The sequence below is a fragment of the Haliotis rubra genome, unplaced genomic scaffold (genome assembly GCF_003918875.1).
Source record: "Haliotis rubra isolate DU_JTF1 unplaced genomic scaffold, ASM391887v1 Scf1458, whole genome shotgun sequence".
In the NCBI taxonomy this organism is placed as follows: domain Eukaryota; kingdom Metazoa; phylum Mollusca; class Gastropoda; order Lepetellida; family Haliotidae; genus Haliotis; species Haliotis rubra.
The window spans coordinates 121,286-140,514 of record NW_025765401.1 but is presented as its reverse complement, the minus strand read 5'-3'; the positions used below and the strand labels follow the sequence as shown (position 1 = coordinate 140,514).

The 19,229-nt window shown below is 40.5% G+C and overlaps 1 long non-coding RNA gene across 1 annotated transcript; it reads left to right on the top strand.

Moving 5' to 3' along the window:
- Positions 1 to 8,771: 8,771 nt before the first annotated feature.
- Positions 8,772 to 10,941, top strand: LOC124269589. The gene is made up of 2 exons (XR_006896546.1): positions 8,772 to 9,133; positions 9,774 to 10,941. It is a non-coding gene; the product is annotated as an uncharacterized LOC124269589 (long non-coding RNA).
- The last annotated feature ends 8,288 nt before the right edge of the window (positions 10,942 to 19,229 follow it).

Genomic DNA, 19,229 nt, shown 5'->3' with positions numbered 1-19,229 from the left:
GGTAAATACAAATCTTTGGAAGAAATATAGATCTACAAGGGATAAAGAGGATGCAAAACTTACATCCCTGAATCATTCTTTGATGAGCATGACAATCGACAGCAAGTAGATCTGATTCATACACAAGTACTGAACCTGGTGTTAGTTCCTGAAGTTGTGGAACAAGGTGGTTTGCTAACATGTGATTTGTGATTGAAACATAGGGCAGAAACGCAGGACATGGAGGACTTTGTATGAATTGCTAGGTTGAAGGGGCAAGTTAAAGTGTTACTGATTGAGCAAACTGCTGAATCAGTAGTAGACATGGTGGTGAAATAAAGACTGGACTCGGTCTTGATTAAATTATCAGGTAGGTATAAAATTTGGGAGGCGTGAGAAGATGTTCTATTTATTGGAACAGGAAATGATTGCACTTTATAGATGGATAAGGGAGAGGAGATTCAGAGGAATCCCCTATGTGAGAATTCCGCAAAACATGCGGCAATCAACAGTTTTACCACAGAAATTTACTGCAAGCAAATGCCGCAACTTTGTCACACAAATTTACTGCAAGTATTGGGATGCAACTTTGCCACAACTGGCTATTTTACACAACGGCATGAAAACAGGAACAAATTGACATGAGGTCCTAATGCCGCAAATCTACCGCAAAAATGCAGCAGATATTCCACACAATTTTACTGCAAGTTTACCGCAGAAATACCGCATGTGTTTGCTGTAGAAAATCTGCAAGTGATTGCCACAGAAATGCAGTATGAGTAGACCCTGTTTTTCCACATATTTTCCACAGAAAAGCAGCAAGTTTACCCCATATATTTGCTGTAGAAAATCCGCAAGTGATTGTTGCAATCTTACCATACTACACAATAGACCAAATAAATTTGTCAAAAAGCAACAGGTTACATAAATAATTCATGTATGTGTAACTTTTAGGTATAGCTAGTTACTGTTCCTTAAATAACAAATGAATCCAGCACAAAAAAGGCAAAAACTGTCATTTAAGTACTGTAACATTTTAATTTGTAAACAATGTAATAAAATATCCAAAGTAAAATAAGCAGAAAATATTATCATTTTATCACATTTATATATAAAATGAAGAAAAAAGAGACCGGCCTCTGAGCAGGCCTAGACAAATCACTCATCAGTTGTCTCCACGAATCTTGATGGTTTGAGCAGCTCTGCCAGCTTTCGGTGAACATCAGCTTCAGTGTAGCAACCAGGAAAGCACTTCAAAATGATCCCTATTGAACGAAAAGAAGGAACAAAAAGGTGTAACAGAGTTATGGAATATGAATGAATTCTGATTCAATTTTTTCAAATTTCAATAATTGTAAAAAAAAGTTGTTTTTTAATTTCAAAATAACACCTGTATCAACATGTGCAATCTGTTTTGGTTTGAAGGTAAACCATGATTTTAACTCCTCCTAACCACCCCTCATATCATGGTTGGCCTCCCAGCGTCATGTTTTAACTGTTGCATTATTAATCAACAGGTAATTACATTGAAGTTACGGTTTCATTCATTTTTATTTACTCACCAACTAATGCCTCCTTTTTTAGTCTGATCTATGCCAGGTTTCCCTCTTGTGCCTAAGGCACTCCTCCCACCTATCTCTTCTGGTGAAAACATCTTTCGAAAGAGAACACCAGTTGCCAAGCCAGGTGATTTCTTTCTCATGGCGAGACTTTCAAGTTGTTCCTGAAGACAAGAGCCCTACATTGATATTGCTACAACTTGTTGAAAATAATAGGAATTAATCACAACACCATCATTCTTAATTTAATTTCTTCCATCTCAGGCCTAATTTTTAACTTGCTTTATGGACCCACTGACAGTAAATTTTTCTGAAATGGAAAAATAATTTTCAGAAGTTTTTCTTATCTCATTGATAAGCAGACTGCATCCTGCACCCCAATAAATATTTTCTCAACAAAGACTTACTGAAGTTGACATTTTAATATGGGAATGAAAATAAAGTTTGTTGTTTTTTCATGACATTGTCAGGATGAATAGATACAAACCATAATTCCCACTGTGTTCATCAGGTTTGTGTTGCCTAAAACAACAACTGTCTTACATTCTCCTTCCACATTAAACCATTTCTACATTTTAACCCCAGACATTCTGCAGTGTACCAGCAAGCTAAAGCAAATACTGGATTGCTTTCATTTTTCCCATCATTTTAGTGACAAGTATTTTTCTGTAAACAATCTGTAAAGCATGTTCACTCGAATTCTCGGAATCACTTAAATTCGTGTTGAGGGATAAGTTCCAAGCTAGAAACCTCGTCAAAATCGCTGCTTGAGTCAGTTGTTATTACCGTCTCTTATCTTGGCAGTGGAACTTTCCTTCGTAGATCAGAATTGTATTCTTCTGTATCATTCCTCGCATTCTCTGAACTGTCTGTTAGTTGTCTTTGTAAAAATATTTTCTTCGACATAGCTGAACAGTGAATACTAACAGAGCACTCTGGATTCAGTCATCAAGAAAAACTCAAGCTCTCTTATTTATCTCTACTTATTGTGGTTCAGGGACTGTGAGACAGGCTAAATAGTTGCCTAAATTCACTTCTGAAATAGGTCACCATGCCGAAATTACTTATTTTACTCTTAATATACTGTTATAAGAAGATAAGCAGTTACTTAAATAAACATCTCACTGGCCTCCTGTACCCACTGTATATTTTGCTTGTAGATCACATTCTGTCATTCGACTGATGAAGGGGCAGGAAGTAGCCCAGAAACGCTGTGTTATAAACATTAAAGATGGTGAAAATCCATACCATATGTTGTGTTACCTTTCAACTTCTAAATGCCCATCAAGCATCTAAATTAACATTATCAATTTGCAATGAAACATGACAATAGAATTAAAACTTACCTTTTCAGACTTTATCTTCTCAAGGGAAGCATCAGGAACCCCCCTTTTCCGCCTAAACTCCTCCATGTTTACTCAGAATCAGTATCTGTGAGAGTGAGCTTGTGGTGAAGTGTCAACACGCTATCTCGAATTTTCAAGATGTCATCTTGAATTTTCAACTCGCTCACTCTTGAATTTTCAACTTAAACAGGGGGGTGGGGAACCTGGCATCCAGTCACGCTGGTGTCTGGTTCCAGTCCACACCAAGTGATGTCTGTTGAAATGTCTTTCTGATGCCTGTCTCTTTCTTTCTTGATATCGAGCATCTCTCCATACACCTCGGTGAAGAAGCATGGTCCAAAATTGCTTATAGTGTCCCTTTCTAAGTTCAGAATTTCTTGTGTTTTCCTGAAGGATATCTTCCTCCCACCACATTTGCCTGTTCACTGGGTCTGTTATGCATGGTTTGCACAAACAGTGAGGACACTCATCTGCTTCAGGTCTCTGTTGAATGACAAACTCGGGGTCACCATCAGGTTCATTCATACCTGGAAGTGTTGTCACTGTTGCCTTGGAATGGGGAACTTCTATTATATCCCAGTTATGATGATGAAATAGATTATATAAAGTTTCTCTCTGGAGAGGAGTAACCATCAATGTGAGAGAGAGTCTTTCTTGTTCAACTTCCATGATCCGCTGTTTCTCCAGGTTATACTATTTTTCACAGCTTTCTCAAGACATTATCTAGGATCATTCTGTTTGGTAATATGTTGGCATGTTGACACCTTATGTGTGTAGTCACCAATGGCCACCAGACTACTATCCTTGGCATTTTTCCTCCAACCATGACGAGCGTCTGGCATGATGTTGATGCCGTCCAAATCTTCATAACCAGTAGTGTGATATTCCATGGAATGTACTTGAATACTGCATTGCTTTGCATTGAAAGACAGCTTTGGCAAGGCAGGAGGCCACACCCCATCTGTGTATAGGTTTGAACCCCGGCCTTTAATTCTACGTGCCTACTTTGTTACACTATGTTTCATTTACAACATTTATACTAAGCACACTAACATGTATGTATAACCATTAATAATATTATCTATAACATAATAACATCACTACAATACTATCTTCAGAACCTTGGCTTGGGATGCTTCATTGTTATTTGCAGTTGTCACCTCTGTGCTATTGATATTCATATCCCTCAGCAAATCATTTTCAAAGATCTTGGAGGGGTGGAATGTACTCGCATTGATATGCTTGAGCAGTTTTTGGCTGTTTTCTTTTGCTACCAAGCAGCACCTTCTGGAAGTAAGACTTCACTTGTCCTTTTTGGCATGCTTTTCATTCCAAGGTCTATTTGCTTTTCTGCATGGAGAGACCAAAATATTTCTGAACAAACATTTCCTTTGCCATTCACGGACTGCAACATTTCTCCATTGCAGGATTCGAATCCAAAGCATGACCATGCTCATAATGGCCCCCACATCTTCACAAAGTCTGCATAATGCCATAAATTGTGAACGCTTAGTACAGCAAAGTTTTCTCCATACAAATCAGTTGAATTCTTGTAGAATGCATGTAGTAAGGTCTTCGCTCAGAGCAGATATGTGGTGATATGCATTCCATCAAGAGAAGATAGATTCCTTCCACTAAACAAGCAATGTGTTGAAGGTATATATGAGGTAGGATGCCCTGTAAACAAGGACTACTGTAGAAGAGAAACCAAGAACGAATTTCAGAGGCTTTCCAGCGATGGTAGTTTTTCAGTTTTCTAGGCAGTCTGTTGATTAAATACGGAGGTCTGATTCTATTCAGGAGATGGTCCATGTCTTCAATTTTGTTTCCAATAAAGAAATCTTCATTGTCAAACCTGGCATCAAACAGGAGTGAATTTTTTTCTTGAATTTTCAACTTAATATCTTGAATTTTCAAGATAATACAAAAATCAGTGGCCCTAATAGGAATACAAATAATTTCACTTTCCTCTGCACTGATTTTGATATTTTTTTTCAAGTCTGGTCGCTTTGCCTAAATGTAGGTAGGTCATTGCGATCGTTTTCGTTGAGGTCCTCATCTGGAACAAAGGCCTCACGCCCTCACGCCCCATTTCTCAAGGTTGTGCTGTACTGCCTTCCGGTGTAGGAATGTCTTCCAATAGGGAAGATGGGGAGGTAGACCTTGGAACCTCTGTAACAGAGTAACCACAAAATGTTCACAAGAGTCCCAACGTTGAGGCCGGCACAACAGGAGTCAGTGGGTTTTCAAGGACGAAGGTTTTAATCAGCATGCCAAGGACATCACAGAGAAAATCAAACTTCAAAAAATGCATAGTTACAATATATGCAAACAGTCTAGATTACTAGAACTGGGAACTGAGGCGTTCTATGACTCAAATCAAATCTAGCCCTAATGTTTTGTTCCTGGGTGGCTGCTGCCAAAGCATTGGCCAGACTGTGAGAGTTGTCTCTCATCACCTTCATCTTAAGATAATCATGAGCGAGCCCATCTATGAAAAATCCCACAAGTTGTCTTTCTATGGCTGGACCCTGCTGTCCATCCCGCCCCAGGCCAGCATAGGCATCCTCAGCCAAATTTAGGAGCCTTTCTCCGAACATTTGAACACTCTCACCTGGCCTTTGTTTCAAAGTCCGCAACAACATGAATGCATGTTGTGGATCGGCAATTTCTGCAAATCGGGTGGTTAATTCCAATTTTAACTCTTCCCATGTGGCTCGTGGGTGATCACTAATGTACCTATGGATAAAGTTACTTATTGTCCCTTTGCTAGCTTGATACGCTATTAGTTTTATATCATTTTGTTCCGTTCCTGCCAAAACTGCGTATTTTTCAATCGACCTTATCCACTCCTTTAACTTTTGTTGTTCCCCTTCAATGGTTGAATTGTGTTGGTTATGCCTTGCGTCCCTATTGCCTTACTCAAGTGAGCCAATTGTCCTGTTATCTGTAATGCCATGCCTTGCAAAAATTCCCCCATTTCAGCCATTTTGTTGAGACTCAAGAAAATACACTCTGCGAGTTACTCACCTGTCACCTCTGGAAGATACACGAACACTGAAGGGCGTCAATCCAGTATCGTTCCAGTGCATTCCTTCTCAGAAGTGAATCCGGGTCACAGCACCAAAAACGCAAGAGAGCACCCCTTCTTGTAACAGAGTAACCACAAAATGTTCACAAGAGACCCAACGTTGAGGCTGGCACAACAGGAGTCAGTGGGTTTTCAACGACGAAGGTTTTAATCAGCATGCCAAGGACATCACAGAGAAAATCAAACATCAAAAATGCATAGTTACAATATATGCAAACAGTCTAGATTACTAGAACTGGGAACTGAGGCGTTCTATGACTCAAGGGAGTCGCCGAGACAAGTCTGCCTTGCCACTGAATACCTGGGGTATTTATGCTGCATTTCTAGAAGGCTGGTCATAACCTTCCGACCGACCAGATCTGCCTATTGCCATGGTTTTCGTGGTAAACACTTTGTTTGTCTCTACTGACAGTAGTTGTGTCAACAAATTATTGGTTGATCTGAGTTTCAGTTTACCACTGCCATGTTCAACTCTGGGTTGAGAAGTTTATCAGCAGCGTTGTCGTAGTCTGGGTATCACAACAAGATGTTTGTCCCAGCTATATACCTCGACCCTATATTTCGTGGACAATCAGCACATCAGTATCATAACAAGATGTTTGTCCAGGTGCTGGTTGACCGTTAGTCTTATCAGCCCAGCAGGTAGATCTTATCACCCATGTATTCAGTGGACAAGCTATCACGTTTCTAGCGTAAACATGACTATGTTACACCTCATCTTGTGAGGGCATTCCCAAGTTGGGGAACCTGAGAGACTTGGGGCGCACAAACAGTCTGTTGTGGATCCACAGCTCGCACCAGAGCATCAAAATCAAATGTTTGACGACCCCGGGTATCATGAGTTGACCCCAACCTTAGCGATGATAGATTGTGAATAGACTTGAGTCTACATCGCCTCATTCAGTCTCCTCTTGCAGTGGTCAAAGCATGTTGACCCTCTCTTGGTCAAGAACCTCTGTATTGCTTGGGTAAAGCCACTCTGGTAGTGTTGTGATATAATGCTGCCAGAATATATGCTTATGGAAAAACAGATCTTCTAAAGTCTTGACAAGAACAGAGATCTTTGATGTCCTCATTTAAGGCAACACCTTAATTGCTCACTTGGTAAGTTGATTCACGTTTGTGAATAGATTTGAGTCTACATCACCTCATTCAGTCTCCTCTTGCAGTGGTCAAAGTATGTTGACCCTCTCTTAGTCAAGAAGGTCTTGTGGGGGATCATTGAAGCAGTCTGAGGAGGGACCTCTGTCTGCTCTTGTGGTGTTTCATTAGAAGTTCAATCAGCCCTGTTAGGCTGATGTCTGTCGTATGTTTTTGTTCACTGTTAAACAGAGAATGAAGCCTCCCAACTCCATTGTTAGTTGTTAGTCCCGTGTTGGTTGAAAGGTCCCAAGGCCATAAGCCCATGGCTGGAATAGGAACATACATGATAGGTATAACATACAAGCAGTTTCAAGTTTAAGTGATATATTCTTGTAAACTTCAACTTAATTGTACAATCTATCTTGAGAAAATCTTATGACATTCTTAAGCAGGGCAGAAAAGCCCAACTCTTTCTATCAGCCTACACTCAGTGGCAGTTGTGAATCTTTCTGTGAAGCTCCTTAGAGTGTTTTAGTTTCCAAATTATATGGGGAGCTTTACAAATTTATCATATTATATAATAGAAATATATATAAACAAAACAAACAAATAAAAAAAATAATAACACTTAATGCCATTCTGTAGATTGCACGGTTCCTTATGAAAAAAATAAATAATCATGTTTGTGTGAAATGATGTAGATGTATATATGATACATTCAATATGCATCTTCAAACATAAGGTTAGAAGTATTATGGATAAAAGTCACATCAAATGACATTCTCGACTCCACTTAACAACAAACACTTTTATGTTCAGAATGATAATCGTGCATCTTATTCCCATAAACCCGAAGTGGGCATAACCAGAAGTTATCCATAAACATAAAGTTGACGGAAGTTTGTGTAGTGCCCCACTGAGCTCTCTCAGTTCCTGAACTTTACTTCCATAGTCTGACTCTTCCAGGTGGGACATGATGTTGGACAAATTGGATAAAACAATTCTCAAATACTTAAGTTAACCATCAATATAAGTTCAGTTACAAACATTTAAGAAAACAAATAATGTAAGGGAAAACAAAAGTCATACCTAAGGATAAAACATATGCTAACAAAGTTCTGGAATACTCTAGAATAAGCTACTAGAAAACCTGATAGGGTCAGAGATCATTACAGGAAGTTCATTCACCTTTGTGGATAGACTAACTCGGTGTCACCTCATTCAGTCTCCTCTTGCAGTGGTCAAAGCATGTTGACCCTCTCTTGGTCAAGAACCTCTGTATTGCTTGGGTAAAGCCTCCTCTGGTAGTGTTGTGATATAATGCTGCCAGAAAATGCTCACATGGAAAAACAAATCTTCTAAAGTCTTGACAAGAACAGAGATCTTTGATGTCCTCATTTAAAACAACACCTTGATTGCTCACTTGGTAAGTTGATTCACCTTTGTGGATAGATTGAGTCTACATCACCTCATTCAGTCTCCTCCTGCAGGTGGTCAAAGTATGTTGACCCTCTCTTGGTCAAGAAGGTCTTGTGGGGATCGCTGAAGCAGTCAAAGGAGGGACCTCTGTCTGCTCTTGTGGTGTTTCATTAGAAGTTCAATCAGCCCTGTTAGGCTGATGTCTGTCCTATGTTTTGCTCACTCTTAAACAGAGAATGAAGCATCTCTACTCCATTGTTAGTTGTTAGTCCCACGTGTTGGTTGAAAGGTCTGAAGGCCATCACCCATGGCTGGAATGGAACATACATGATAAGTATAACATACAAGCAGTTTCAAGTTTATGTTCTTATATTCCTGTAAACTTCAACTTAATTGTACAATCTATCTTGAGAATTCTCCACATAACAGCAAACACTTCTTATGTTAATCGTCCATATTATGCACATATACCAGAGGTGGGCATAACCAGATAGTTGATGAAGTTTGTGTAGTGCCCTCACTGGGGTCTCAGTTCCTGAACTTTACTTCCATAGTCCGACTCTTATAGGTGGGACATGTTGGACAAGGTGGATAAAAACAAGCATATAAATTCTCATTCATATAAGTTTTAGAAACAAATGAGGTAAGGAAAATAAGTCCTACCTAAATATAAAAATTAATGCTCACAAAGTTAGGAATATTGTCTCTCCTGAAATACCTAAGGAATTATGTACAAATTATCTATTTTCTCAACTTAGGGGGGGGGGATCTGCTGTGGCTGTAACTCAATATCAGGCCTATTACAGCTTGGGATCAACAACTCAGGCAAAATGTTAATGTGACCAAAGGGAGACAAACCTTGATAGGTGGATGACGGAGCCATCGGAGTGATGAAGCTTGAAGATGGGTTTACAAAGGCGAAAACTAAAACTACAAACGTATATAAATATCTTAGAGTCTATTTTCTAATCATCTTTAGTGGATTAACCACACAAAACAGGCATCTGTACAAGCCCTTAAGGTTTTGATAAATATAATTAGAAATATCCATATTTTGGGGGAAATATCATTACATATATTCTACTGTTAAAGTTATAAAGTACTGATTACTTATTGTTAACTATGCCATGTCCCAACCAGAAAATTCTTTGTCACTGACCCAAAGAATGAAAGACATCTGGCAACAAAGATGGCTTGAATCAATCTATCGACCCTCTAAATGTCTGTATCATAAACATTGGAAATATTATTTATCAAAAAATTCTTCTTTATTCTTTTGTAGCTCATTGCACGAAGTTGTTTGTTGAAACTGGGTGTTATATGAATACTCCTCGCCAGAACCATAGAATTTGCAACCTCTGTAACCTTAATGCTGTAGAAGATGAATACCATTTTCCTTTTATCTGCCCCACTATGAAAACCTTAGAAAGAAATATTTAACATCCTACTATTATACCCATCCAAATGAAATAAAATGACTATATTATTAACAAATGAAAATATTGAATTAGAGAACCTGTCATTGTATATCTATTTTGCAATTATACATAGAAAATCTGCTTTAAATTTGTAATCTGTAAATATTTTACATATGCTTTCAGCTGCTCAGTTGTAAATATTGTGTATATAAATGTACAATAGACCTGCAGCCTTTTAAGTTCCGTGATAAAGATTGATTGAACTGATCTTAATCAGTTTTAGACATATTTTGGATAATACTATTTGTTTCTGTGTATATCGCTCCATACAAAGCTTTACATTTCTTCCTTATGTTTACACAATAACTAAATCTTCCAAATGAAATGTTGTAAACAGTGTTGTACAGAAGTATATATTTCATTGATAAATCCAAATATTAGGTTCATCTCCAAACTTCATATTCAATACTTGAAGATTTTTATTTTAGTTATGACTTGATTTGTATAAACAGCAACTATATTTAACACATATATCCATCTGGCTTGCCTTGTATTACAATCTACTGTCACTGATTTATTAATTACTTCATACACTAAGTGTCCAATGGCTCAATATGTACTTGTTTACCAATCCAATTTAATGTTTGCCATAAATATATGGTTAAATATAAATATGTTTATGTTGCATTGTTGTTTTGTAATTATTTGTTATGCATTTTAAAAGTTCCGCTCACAGACAGAAGCACAGGAACATGTTCTGACGCCATTGCTTTCTCATTTGTCTTGATGGTGTCTTCTGTAGCCATCTTTTCCGGCTTGCTTTATGGAAATGACAGATGTAAAACTGCTTTCTGGAAACAGAAATGTGTTTGGTGTATACTATCTGAATATTGGTTGTGATTATGAAATTCTGTTCTGTTTTGTTAAACATGCATTTCTTAGAAGTTGGCAGAGAATGAAGTCAACAAAACCGCTTGTATTATAATGTAACTGTTACAGAATGATTACAAAAGTTGTTATGAATAAACTATTGTCTACTTTGTCAACCATCTTTGTGTTATTGATGTGTACATGATGTTTCAACATGAATTGCCTTTGTTCACCCAGCAGTGAATTGGTACCTGGTGGGATAAGTCATGTGGTAAACCTAGTGCCTCACAGGCAGCTAGGGTTATACAGGGTAATATTGTGTAGGCACCTTGAGCATGCACAAATGTGTGGAAACAGGCTCTTTATGTTTGTCACTATTTTATATATTCTGATTCATACATAGATAATCTCACCCAAGTGTCTTCTGATATCAATTATATCAACACGAGTTGGTAAAGTTACAATATCCAAGGCTTGCCGAGGATATGTTTACTTTTATCAACGGGTGTTGATATATTTGACATCAGAGTGAGTGAGTGAGTTTAGGTTTATGCCGCACTCAGCAATATTCCAGCTATATGGCGGTGGTCTGTAAATAATCGAGTCTGGACCAGACAATCCAGTGATCAACATCACTCTTCATTAGTTTTCAATGAAAAATGTACATCTCTGAACACAGTACTACTACTAGACTTGCAGTGCAGCGATGTCATAGCACTGTGACATCATCAAGTTCATGATGTCATAGCATTGTCAAGACATTGTACAAAATCTACTGTCAACGTTTGATCTCACACATGCAATATCTTTGGATGATAAATAAAATTATATACAAAACAAAACATGTAGTTCATCACACTAACTCACAAGTGCATTCTGGAACAATAATCCTTTGCAGAAATTACAAGTAGTGTGTGTGTGCACGTGTGTGCTTGTGTATGGTCGTGCATGGGTTTATTAACAAATCATAATTACCTGGAAAAATCCTCTGTATGAAGTTCTTTTCCCTTCGCACCAGTTCAGGCTTCACTCCTTGTGAAAGGAAGCAAATTTCTCCATTCTCTCCTGTAATGTAAATAATGTAACCATAGGCCAGGTTGAGATGCATCCTGTTTGAACATATGGGCATGTGTAAAATAACAATGCATTGTGCACACATATACAAACACATTGTTCCGATAAAGTGTCCAATATGCTTTTAGCTGAAAAGTAAAATGTATCAATATGTCCGAGTCATTTTACTTCTTGCTAATAAGTGATATGTTTACATATTGATGAACCAGTTATGAATATATAGTATTTATATTATTTAATGCAATTGGAGTTCTCAGGGTGACGAGCGAATGCTTAAGCACTAGGATACCCCACAACCCTTTATACTGCAACACAAGCAAAATATGCAACACACTGCAAATATTAAATGATACCCGCGCATTATGTATTTCAAACATCACTTTGCAAATGCACCAGATGGATATCACCGTTGCCTCTGAGAGAGCTGGGGTTGGTGGGGTAGCTGCAAAGATCCATGTGGCAAGCTAGCATGATACCTGAAAAATGTGACGATTCGTCACATCTTGTATTCCATTCAATATAATTTACATATTTCGCAACTTTTATTTTGATGAGTCTACACAACTATTAAACATCTTTGATAGAATGGTTTAGTTTCATTGAGAAAATATCCTAAAATTTCGATTTGCGTAGCGATCCTTTGTTTACATTTGAGTGCTGTCATCGAATGCAAACGATGCAGCCAGTTGCTAAATATGTACGTCATAAACGTTACTGTCGCAGTTGTGGAAGAATATGTAAAATGTAAAACATTATGAAGAGAGCGCCGACTTTCGTGAGTCCAGTCCTTCTGATTATGAGCGCGTTTGATTACAAACAAGAGAAAAGTCCGGGTGATATGCAAATTAGCTTGTGGCAGTTATGTTAAGTCATCGCTGTGCCGGAGTGGGGGTAGCCTAGTGGTTAAAGCGTTCGCTCTTCACGCCGAAGACCCGGGTTCGATTCCCCACATGGGTACAACATGTGAAGCTCATTTCTGGTGTTCCCCCGCCGTGATATTGCTGGAATATTGCTAAAAGCGGAGGTAAAACACTAACTCACTCACTCTGTGAGAGCGTAAACGAAGGACGAACAACACAGGTAAACACACCTCGTCAAGGGAGCAGCCATTTTGGTTAATGTAAAACAGATACTAGTACTGCATTTCATTCGGGAGATGAATTTTAAAGCAATACAAAATGTACCGTCAACAGAACAATATTGCTTTCGGTGCCATTTCATGTTTAGTGTTATTTGTCATCTTCGTTTAAAACGGATTTGTAAGGTAATTCTCTAAAATTAGAGATTGTATCATCGCATTAAAGGGATAATACTTTCACAGCTTCTACACTTATTTGTAACCAAAATAGAACGAAATTTTATACGAACAGGGTTATCAGGTTTGAATTACAATGAAGGGAGATGGCATAAATTTATCTTATCCCAAATGTAAAAATGGTCTGGAGGATGTCAATATCATTTTACGTTTTATATGTGAAGGAAACACACACCATTAATGTCCAACACTTTGTTAATCTTTTTGTTTTCTGCCTTAGATTTATCCACAACTGAACTATTATTAAACCTTAAACACTCGGAGCGCTTTAACGTTTTAATAGTTCAGGGCAAAAGTGTACTTTTTTATACTTTTACATAGGAGAGCGAACTGTATTTCTTAACGCTAGGTGCGGTGTCTTTTTCTGGTAATATTAATATTATCTCAAATAAAGGGCGTTGGGCTCGCCTCGATCAAAAACACGTGACGTAATAATCACAATGACGTCATAGTTGGTGTCTTCATCACGACGTGGTTGGATCTGCGTGTCACGTGACCCTATTGTTGTAGACCTATCTGCTTGGATACACAGCCGCATTCAACTCGTATCTTGTCAGTCTATATTTCCTCGCGATGCCAGGACAGACTGTACAGGTGTGTTTCAGTTCTACAGCCTGTCCTAGGTCATGATGAGGACAAAAAGACGGGATACAATCGGAGTTGTGGGTTCGATCCCCGAACTTCGTTTATGGAACATCCCGCAGATGTCGGAGACAGAGCAGGGCGTGTGGAAGGTGAAGAGTTATCTGTCCAGATCGGACACTTCAAGATAATTGGTGACAATGCAAGACAATACTGGTACTGCAAGAAACAAACAGTGAGTTATAAGCATGAACAATAAGTCATGTCGATTATTTTCCCGACATGCTATAATGTGTTCATCTCTATTTCCGTATACGTCAATAACTAATCTGTTAATACTGCATAAAGTCGGTACCAGTACAGGTATAAATTTGATTTCCTTCCGCCTTCTCCCTCCATATGCAATCATTTTGTATAGCGTGTACCTCTGGGATAATGATGTACATAACTACGTTACTTGATCTCTCAATATGGCAGCTCGACTTTATCTCGTATAAATAAGGTTAACCTGTCGAAATCATGAACCAGTGTTTCAGTTGTGCAATCACATGACCTTCATACAGAGCTTGGGCGGTGGGGTAGCCTAGTAGTTAAAGCGTTCGCTCGTCACGCCGAAGACCCGGGTTCGATTCCCCACATGGGTACAATATGTGAAGCCCATTTCTGGTGTCTCCTGCCGTGACATTACTGGAATATTGCTAAAAAGCGCATGCGAGCAGCCGAGCTGAAACTCAGCGCTATATAAATATAATATAATAAAATATAAAAGCGGCGTAAAACCATACTCACTCACTCACTCATAGAGAGTTTTTGTAAGGACACGGCTAAGTTCTGATTGGATTATATTTGAGCTTATCTGTTGCAGGACAAGTCTGAACTTCTTCAGCGGCACCATGAAGGTCCGATGGGGTTTGAAACACACCCAGTTCATCTCCCGAATATGTCGGAGGGTTGGGGAGGGGGTTGTGTCTGTGGGTTCCTGGGACCTTGTGAACGCCAAAGAATACCTGTTGAAGTCTTGGTACTGAATTGTTCTGTCAACAACCACTGTATGTCGGTGGTTCATCCCCTGAATATGTCGAGCAGACATCCGCACTAACTACCAGTGTCAGCCAGGAGAGGTATTGGCTGTGGCGGGTTCTCAGGGATGTATGGTGAACGCAAAAGGATATACCTGTCGTCGTCTTAGTACTGGATTGCCCACACTGATCTGGATTACTCCGTCATCAGATTCGGAGCGCTAAACCGCCATCTGAAACCAACTGTGAGGGTCTGGTGATGGACGCCAGATGGAACTGCGAGTCATCCATGTGAGCCAAGTTAAATGTTGCTCAGGATGTAGCGACGAAATAAATCGCAAATGCTCCCCTGGAAAACAAGTACTTCGCAGGTGAGTAACATTCTGCTTGTTAAAAGTGCTCATTTGTATAGTCTGTTTGCATTGAAAACGTACCGATGAATATCAATTTAAACAAAAATGTAAATCGAATAAGATGAAATTAAGATTGCGAATCCTCATAAATTTACCTTGCCAACTGAACATTTAAATCTCAGAATTTTATTCAACTTAGGATAAAAGTTGTTTAACAAACGGTCATAGTTTCAAATCGCTATTATTGGTTTGTATTACAAGGGTGTATGCACATTAAATGAAATACCGAGAACAAGCGTAGAGTTGGTCTAAGTTAACGATCATCACGAACCGCACGTGCATTTGTTTCATTGTTCCAACTACTGCTCTTGCCCCCTTGTAATACAAACCAATAATAGCGATTTGAATGTATGATCGTTTGCTAAACAACTTTTGTCCTACAATGAATAAAATTCTGACATTTAAATGTTCAGTTGGCAAGGCAAAATTATGAAGATTCGCATCCTTAATTTCACTTTATTTGATTTCATCGGTACGTTTTCACTGCAAACAGACTATAATACTTCCAATTCTTATTCAAGACGACCAACGTATTGTTTAAGTCCACTAACTCACGTTTAATGGCCTAGAATTAGGTCGATCACCAAGAGACACATGGTACCTGACTCAACTTCATGGTAGAATCTGTACATGGGTAACTTGGTGCTCCCGAGCATGTCGAGCGTTGACCAGGCCAGATTTAATGCAATAGTCAGGTTCAATGTGATGAATGGTTTCGTCATTTATTTTTTTCTGTTTCCAAGGAATAGCTGTGTTCCACTCCTAGAGTTGTTACAGTTACCGAGTGAGAAGAAACAGCCATGGCGCTACCGGCTCCAGCACCTTAAGCCAAACAAAGACATCAACATGACGTTTTCTGTTCAGTCGACATACACCTGTTATTGTACGTGGAGTATTTAAAAGCCAAATAATGGTATTTTAATAATGAACCCACCTCAGTTCTCTTGAGGCTTTTAGTATATGATGAGTTCGAAACAAAACAATTGGTTTTTGTTGTAGTTTGTTTTGGGTTCCCCCTTTTCGGGATATAAATCTCCTGGCATAGTGATCGGGTCAAGGGGCGTGACGGGTGACAGGGTGGGGTGAGGGATGACGGGGGTTTGGAACGAAGGGGGGTTTGGGAGAAGACGAGCGACGGGATCGGTGAGGAAAGACGGATGACGGGTGACGTGATGGGTGAGGATGATGGGTGACAGGATTTAGGAAGACGGGTGATGGGTTGTGGGACGAGGGAAGACGGGTGATGGGGTGGGGGGTGATGGAAAACGAGTGATAGGGTGTGGGAAGACGGGTGACGGAGTATGGGGTAAGTGAAGATGGGTGACGGGGGTGTGGCATGACGGATGTGGGGTGAGGGAAGACGGGTGACGGGATGTGGGGTGAGGGAAGACGGGTGACTGGGTTTGGGATGACGAGGGAAGACATGTGACAGGGTGGGGGGTGACGGGGTAGGGATGACGGGGTGTGGGAAGACGGGCGACGGGATGTTTGGGATGTGAGAAGACTGGTGACGGGGTGGGGTGAGTGAAGACGGGTGACGGGGTAGGGGGTGATGGAAGACAGGGTGTGGGTTGTGGGAGGACAGGGTGCAGGGGTGGGTTGTGGGGTGAGGGAAGATGGGTGACGGGGTGAGGGGAAGACAGGGTTTGGGATGGGTTGTAGGGTGAGGAAAAGACGGGGGGGTGGGGTGGACAGGTGGTAGACGGGTGACGGGGTTGGGGATGGGTTGTGGGAAGACGGGTGACGGGGTGAGGGAAGACGGGTGATGGGGTTTAGGATAGGTTGTGGGATGAAGAAAGACGGGTGACGGGATGGTGGTGTGAGGGAAGACATGTGGCAGGGTGCGGGGTGACGGGGTAGGGGATGACGGGGTGTGGGAAGACGGGCGACGGAGTTTGGGTTGTGAGAAGACTGGTGACGGGGTGGGGTGAGTGAAGACGGGTGACGGGGTGAGGGAAGACGGTGTTTGGGATGGGGTGAGGGAAGACGGGTGACGGGGTGATGGAAGACAGGGTGTGGGTTGTGGGAGGACGGGTGCGGGGTGGGTTGTGGGGTGAGGGAAGATGGGTGACGGGGTGAGGGAAGACGGGGTTTGGGATGGGTTGTGGGATTAGGAAAGACGGGTGACGGGGTGAGGGAAGACGCGGTCTGGGATGATTGTGGGGTGAGGAAAGACGGGTGACGGGATGGGGGTGAGGGAAGACGCGTGACCGGGTGTGGGGTGTAGGTTGGGGGATGGGAGGTGACGGGGTGAGGAAAGACGGGTGACGGGGTGGGGGTGAGGGAAGACGGGTGAGGTGTGACTGGGGTGCGGGGTAGGGGATGACGGGGTGTGGGAAGACGGGCAACGGGGTTTGGGTCGTGGAAAGACGGGTGACAGGGTGGGGTGAGTGAAGACAGGTGACGAGGTGGGGGTTGAGGGGTGACGGGGTGTGGGATGAAGCTTGACAGGGTGTGGGTTGTGGGAGGACGGGTGACGGGGTGAGGTACAACATGACGGGTGTCAGGATGTGGGATGGGAATGAGGGATATGGGATATTCGATGTGGGGAAATAATGGGTGACAAGGTGTGGGGGTTAGGCCGCATCTAGTCTCCGAATTGAACATATTTTACAGAAAATAATGTTTCTAAAATATGTTAATAAAATACAATTAAAAAAGCCCAGAGACTTTCCTCATTTGCAGACTGTGGTAATCTAGACCTGCCACGCATTCTAGACATGCATGGGCTGCATTGGGTACATTTGTTTCAGGGTCTGTATGACAGACAAGGTGTGGGGTGTGGCATGACGGATGGCGGGGTGAGGGTTGAGAGGAGCGGGAGGGCAGATGTGGGGTGTTGAGTGTAGAGTTTGGGGGGACGGGCTGAGGGATTTGGGATCACGGATGACAGGGAATGGATGTGGGTTTTGGGGTGAACTTACGGCAAATTACAACATGCCGTATAAATAATGTTTTTTCATCACTGATAAATTTGTATATTAAACAATGATAAAATAACAAATGACAGAACAGCCACTTTCCACGAACACAGTGCATAGGATAATGTAAACACCAAGTAAAGTCCTAAGGAAGAACAGAAACCGATTCATAGATATAGCTTCATTGGCATTTGGGTACACAGTAATGTGTCAATATGTGATTTGTAAATATTTTATATCTATCAGTTGTACAGTATCATAGAAAAAATGTGTGCAAACAATACTGTACTTTCATGTTTGAGATGTCTCTTCATATTTTGCAATGAAAAATTTTAGAATAAAAACTATAAAATACGTTCTTTAGTTTCTTCTTATTTTGTCCTAATGTCAACACACGTCAGGTTATGACTGCATGGTGCTGGAAGGTAATCACAGAAATGAGACTTACCTTAGTGAAGGCTCGTTACTTGTTTCTCAGAGCTGACATTGCTTGTTTTCAGTGTTTCACAGCACTGTTATAGTCTGCTTGCCGAGAAAACGTACTGATGAATTTTACTCTAAATGGAAAAGTAAATCGATTAAAGCGATTATTCAACTTAATTAGGATAAAAGTTGTTTAACAAACGATCATAGTTTCAAATTGTTATTATTGGTTTGTATTACAAGGGCGTATGCACATTAGATGAAACACCGAGAACAAGTGGGGCTGGTCTAAGTTAACGCTCATCACGTACCGCACGTGCCTTTGTTTCACTGTTCCATCTACTGCGCTTACCCCCTTGTAATACAAACCAGTAATAGCGATTTGAATCTATGATCGTTTTTAAACAACTTGTATCCATGTTGAATAAAATTTTGAGATTTAAATGTTCATTTGGCAAGGTAAAATCATGAGGATTCGCAATCTTAATTTGACTTAATTTGATTTACTTTTTTCTTTAAAGTGAAATTCATCGGTACGTTTTCACTGCAAAGAGACTATTGTAAAGTTCAAAGAGCAAGTGGTCTAACATCACACTGGCACTGAGCAACTACAGTCTATACACACAAGTTATACGTAGGGGAGATATTCCTACCACCTGTCTCCTCAAAACGTCCAGCTGGAGGGGTCTCGTCCAAAAACGCGTTAAATCAGTGTGT